General features: G+C 38.2%; 1 protein-coding gene across 3 annotated transcripts in view; it reads left to right on the top strand.

Annotated features, from left to right (window-relative positions):
- The first annotated feature begins 1,089 nt into the window (after positions 1–1,089).
- The window catches only part of LOC116842861 (pyruvate carboxylase, mitochondrial), a 28,722-nt gene continuing 23,631 nt past the window's right edge, over positions 1,090–6,180 (top strand). For all 3 annotated transcript variants that reach the window (XM_032812636.1, XM_032812635.1, XM_032812634.1), the window contains exon 1: positions 1,090–1,254. The gene's annotated coding sequence lies outside the window, so the exon portion shown is untranslated. The remainder of the gene's footprint in view (positions 1,255–6,180) is intronic.

Here is a 6,180-nt window from a genome sequence, read left to right as displayed (position 1 = left end):
CTCTCTCTCTCTCTCTCTCTCTCTCTCTCTCTCTCTCTCTCTCTCTCTCTCTCTCTCTGCACTGGTGAAAAAGCAGAAACTGCCACCTGATTACCAGCGCGAATTCTGATTAGCTTCCGCCTTTCTGCTTTCTGCTGTTCTGCCAAAAGGTATGAATTTTCCTTTAAGTCCTTTCAGAAAATGGAATTATAAATATTTCGATAATGAAGTTACAACATATGCTATTTCATAAAAATTTTCTAATTATTATAAAAAATGTCTTAGCAGTAATTGTCAATAACCTCCCAAACAAGGAACAGTCAACAAACTGTCACTTTTGATTTTCTGTCAATTCTAGCATTCAGTATTTGGTTCCGGTACGTTTCACCATTTACAATGTCCTAATTTTTCAATCAAGTGTGATCGACTCGGACTGTCCTTCTTATGCATATTTTCTACTAACGTCAATTAGACCTTAATCTTCTAGCCGTGCTCTTTTTTTACCCAAAGCAGTTTCAAAGTTCACACAGTTTTTGTAGTATTCTAAATACAAATGTGGTACTTTGCGATTTTTCGAATTATTTTAAAAAAAGTCAGTACATATTGTACTAAATTATATAATGTTAAAATAAAAGATGTAAAAAATATATATATGTCAATTAAATAGTGAGTTCTCTCCATTGGGTCTATTTAGACCCTGAACATGATCAAAGTATACTCGAAACGAACACGGTTTAAAGGTTAATCTAAGTTTAATTTTTTATCTGAATAGAGTTTAAACTCGAATTAAGGTTTAATCGACATTGAGAAAGAGGCATGAATTGCACATCATTCTCCAGATACCATTCGGGTTTCAAATGGTATCGGGTCTATCCTTCAACTACCGTTTTTCACTTTCGCATTCGTTTCTCTCCTCCCTTCTCGAAATGCAAACCAATATTTTGTTTCAAAAGACGTAAGCGCAGAAATGAAGAACGGGACTGAAGAGGAGAGATCCGGCGTTAACCGACCGCTGCTATTCCCTCCGTGAAATGAACAACCGGAAAAACTGAGCTGTCATTTCCACCAGAAGATGGCAGCAGCACGTTCAGTGAGTCCTAGTAGAGAGAAATTCTGACACGCAGTGTGAGTCGCGGATTCGCGACCCTCCAATCGCCGCCTCTATTTCCGTAGACGTCGAGCGCGTGTGCCAGATAAACGGGTCGCGTGAATCGTGTATTTCAGTGCGGCTTCAGCCGGACGGAGTCTCGGTCTGTTCCCGACCAACGGCAACGAGTAAGTACACGAATTATTGACTGAAGCCGGCAGAATCGACCGCGCGTTCACCTCGACCGGGACGTCGTCCTGGTCCACCTGTGGTCGGCATGATCGCGCGGTGATGCTTTGCATTGCAATTAAAAATACACAATTCTCTTCGGAGCTCTGTCCAGTGCGCCGGCTAGTGGTGGTGAACGGTGGTGTCGTAATGTGCGGACAAGTGTGACAAGTTTGATTTGTTCTAATGCACTGGAGGAAATTTATTTCCCCGTTGATTACACGGGAGGCACAGCCGGTCTTTCATTTTTGCGGGTACCTCGCTCTGACGCCGGTCAGCAATCGTCGATACGAGGAGTCGCGCAACGAGAGGGCCAACGTGCCGTTTTCCTTGCCCTTGTTTCGGCCCCTAAATGGTCGCTTATATAATTGACGTTGCAATTTTACTAATTAACGGCCGATAAGTGTCCCCGTGCGATCAGAAGGAGCCTTGACTTGATCAGATAAATTCGTTGTTTTGTATTCGAATAAACGAACGCGCGACGCCACTCGACACATTAATCGATGGAGGGAAAACAAAAAAATATAAGCTTGAACCGTAGATTGCGCACTGTTAATTCTGCGACTCGAGCTCTTTCATCCTTTATTTCTCCCCGTTGATCCGATATTTCATAAATTGTGGTTGATGTATAATGAACAATTTCATCGCGTTATATTTATGTCGACATCAAGATTTATTGTGTAACGTTTCGTGCACACGACTCGGATAAAAACTTAAAAATCCTCCAAATCATACGGTGGAAATACTCAGTTTTATATCCTATCAAATAACAAGCTATTCATGTTTTCGTTTAACTAAATATTTCCGTATGTATATCTCATGATTCGCAAGAAAAATTTGTTTTTCTTTCTTTTTCCTGTTTTTCTTTCATAATAGATCAACAGTTAATTCGTTCTGACTTTCATTCGCTTGAACTTATCACGGAATTTGCTTACTGCTGACAACACAAGCAAGTAAACAATCAATTTAGCAGTATAGGTTAGAATGGAAAGTTTCGCGAGTATCAGATATAATTGCAAATAATTGTCCACGGATTGCGATCTCTCAGGCGTTACGCTGACAGAATTATGTCACTCACACTATTTGCGCAAGTGTTAGCAATTTGAATAATGTCGTAGAAACTTGCGCACATAGTAAGTGTCGGCAAATTTTTACGACTGTAGCTACAGTCATCTTGCTAATGCAGGGTCAAAGGTCGCGCTCTTCGATATCAAGAGACATACGCAGAAGAAATAATCGGAGCGACGTTCCCATTGCACGAGGACGAAAGCACAGTTTCATCGCAGAGAATAAGATCCGCGGCCCGAGTGTTTTTTAATCGATCAAAATAAATTATGCCCGAGAAATTCGCACGTCGCGGAAGAATGTGAGAGAAAAAAAGAAAGACACACATTGGCGCAGCAGTATCTTCTGCAATCAAGTTCGCGTAATTTGCATAACTCGTTTGCATTCCCGCTCGCGATGCCGCTTGTGTAATTTGGATAAAAATCGTGAGATTATTGATTCGACATCGTGTATGTTGAATCGTGTATAAAAACGTGCAAACGCTACGTAAATAATAACAGTAATTCCCGGAAAATAAGCGAAGAGATGTATCAAGCAACAAGCGTACATTTTTAAACAATAAATTTCAGAAGAGAATGAAATAGAATCTTAAAGTTTGTTTTTGAGCTCGATATCCTTTTTCACCTTCATCTTAATGATAACATACGTAATTCAAGCAAAATAAAGCCAAACAAATGAATCAAGAATTGCGTTCACGATGCTACACACATGAGGCGCGGAATAAAATACTGTATACATAGATAAGCGTGCTAAAGTAAAGACAATTAACATACACGGTAGATCAATCAAGGTGCAAATTTTTTCCGTCTTTTCCACATTTATCGCGATGAGTGACTCAGGCAGGCCATCAGTCCAGACTATCAGACGCTTTTTTGACCGCGTAACCTCTACTAATGCATTTCGAGGTCGACACAGCGCGCGGAGTACGAGCAGCACGTGTTTCGTCGCGTGTATGAGGCCGATTGATATTCTTTTACCTTATCCTCCCGTATAATTTAGACTGTCGTAATCTCCTGTTACGCAAGCGTATTTTTCACGGACTTTGCCTTAACCTAAACTGACTATCTAACACAGTATGTCTCCTTCTCGTGACTGCACAGAAAGAAAAAGCCAGTTGAATGAACGAGAAACCACCAAGTTTCTCTTACCTTCAGTTCGCCTCTTCCTCTTCCGCTTTGTGCAATGCGCGAAAATTCTTCTTATTTGTTATATAATTTCAATTAAGACACTTTCATTCGTTGCTGACAGTTTGCTGATAGTTTCGATGCAAATCTTCTTGTTGCCTGCTCGTCTCAGTTTAAAGGCTCTACATTTAATCGAATAATAAGATCTCTCACGATTGATGGGTTTAACAGTGTCATTCTCTCTGATGTCGTATACAGCGAACGGAGACGATAAATCATCTCCTCCCGCGGATTCTTGCATGAAGCTCGCAACGCGAAGGATCAATAATGCTCCCGCATGAGAATGGAGTCATGCTTATTATAATCGTTCCTCTAAGAGTTGCCAAGAATTGATGCCAATGAACTCCAATGGTTCTTCCTGCGCGACACGTTCTATTTTTATTTGTACCATTCTAGTTTCCGCTTTGATTATATCATGCATACAATATATCATTCCTTCTACGATTCCGACTTACTTAGATAAGCATATTACTATTGTTACCATACATGACATATATATGGTGTCCCAGATTCTCCTCCGCAATTTTTGTAGAAACGTAAGACAGATTGAGATGAACATAAAAGTGTTATATTTTTCCATATTATTTTCTTATGTTCTGCGATATTCGCAATAAATCTCTTAATAATTAAAGAAGATTAGTGAACGATCACGCGCCATATGGTAGACAAGCTGTAATGGCGCTATCTGCCGTTGTATACTTATATATTAAGTCAATAAAAAAGTCCTCTATTACTTTGCAAATGACTACATAGATTTTTAAATATTAATTAAAGAAGGTTTGTACATTATGGTGCACAATTATATGCAATTATGGTGCATAATTATCTTCTATTAATAACTAAAAATCTGATTATTTGTAAAATGATAAAAGGCTTTTTTGTTTAATTTGACTTAATATATAAGCACACAACAGCACATATTGCCACTACCATATCGCACGTCATCATTCACCAAGGTTGTTTAATTAATATCTCACTATTATAGCGAATATCGGCAAACTGTATAGAACTTTTATGTTCACCCCAACCCGTTCTACGTTCCCAAAAACAAAAATTGTGAAAAATGTCTGGGACGTAAGCTTTATTATATCGAAAATAAATACATATATATTCGCGCTCTTCGTCTCGTCAATCAGTAATAAAACTTATAGCACAGTAATCATGTTTAAAATTCATTTGCACTGCAATAACGACTCTATGAAAACATAATGCTCGTCATGTGCCGAAGTCCAGATCGTATACGCAATCGTAGACGCATCAGCTGTTTCTGACGCCACGGCACAACACTATCATTATTGTGGATCGATACTTGAAGGTATTTGACAACGTACGCATTCGTGTGCGTGTATTAACCCATTAAAACCCAAGAGAAAACCGCTAAGGATAGGCTTTCAAAAACCATCTAAATTAGGGCAAACCGTCGAAATTTGTTAAAAAGTGAAAAAAAATTTGTGTTGGATTTCAAAATTCAAGATGGCAGACCAATATGTCGGCCCGAAAATTTGAAATTTTGACCTATTTGAATGAAAATCCGTATAGGGGGGAGGGGGGGTTCGCTGAGTATGAATATGCACTTATTTTTTCAAAATTTTTCAAAACGTACTTTCATTGAAATAAATCAAAATTAAAAATGTTTAACCGCCATTTTGATTTTTAAAGTCAAAAAACCATTTTTCTTCTACAGTCTGCTAAAGTATGATATTTTGCCCTAAAACAAACACCTTCGAAAGGTAGCTTATAACTTGATTAGATTTTTCGCCAAATAACAAAACTATGGCAAATTTTCGCATTTTTGGGCGGCCATATTGGATCCGTCATTACAAATTTTGAAAAAATAAATGCATATTCATACTCAGCGAACCCCAAACCCCCCCTATACGGATTTTCACTCAAATAGGTCAAAATTTCAAATTTTCGGGCCGACATATTGGTCCGCCATCTTGAATTTTGAAATCCAATACAAATTTTTTTTTCACTTTTTAACAAATTTCGACGTTTTCCCCTAATTTAGATGGTTTTTGAAAGCCTATTCTTAGTGGTTTTCTCTTAGACCTTAATGGGTTAAGTGGACGTTCTCGAGAAATGTAATAATGACAGCAATTAAATCATCGATAACTTCATAATTATCTTGCCTAAATTAATTAATAACAAATATTATTGTCTGTATCACTCAACTCGCGACTCGTGAATGTTGCGGATATGAGCCTGTAATCTACGACAATGAAGCACCGATAAAAACAATCGATATAAATGAAAATACAACAATAACTCGTTGTTCATATTTTAGATGTAAACATACGGATGAAGAGACGATATGAGATAAAGATGAGCGGCAGTTGACACGTATAGAAATTCTGCTCAATTACAGCTTCACACTGCCAAACCTTACAAGGCTGATTGGTGAAGGTAGAAGCCGACCATGGATCGCCGTAGTTTGATTGAATCACCGTCATGCAATTTTATCGCGGTTGCTAATAGCAAACGGGTTTCAAGCAATTCGCTTTTCGGTCTTCTGGAGTGTTGTTACAACTTATTAATTTTATAATTCGTTCGTATAAGTAAAACGAATAACAAGATATCTTCTTCGGATAGAAATTCAAACTAGTTCTCCGTTTTTGCACAAAAATACGTAAACGC

This window comes from Odontomachus brunneus, unplaced genomic scaffold, assembly GCF_010583005.1.
Source record: "Odontomachus brunneus isolate Ranch 3 - 2012 unplaced genomic scaffold, Obru_v1 Obru_scaffold_028, whole genome shotgun sequence".
In the NCBI taxonomy this organism is placed as follows: Eukaryota; Metazoa; Arthropoda; class Insecta; order Hymenoptera; family Formicidae; genus Odontomachus; species Odontomachus brunneus.
This window is presented reverse-complemented; position numbering and strand designations above follow the sequence as displayed.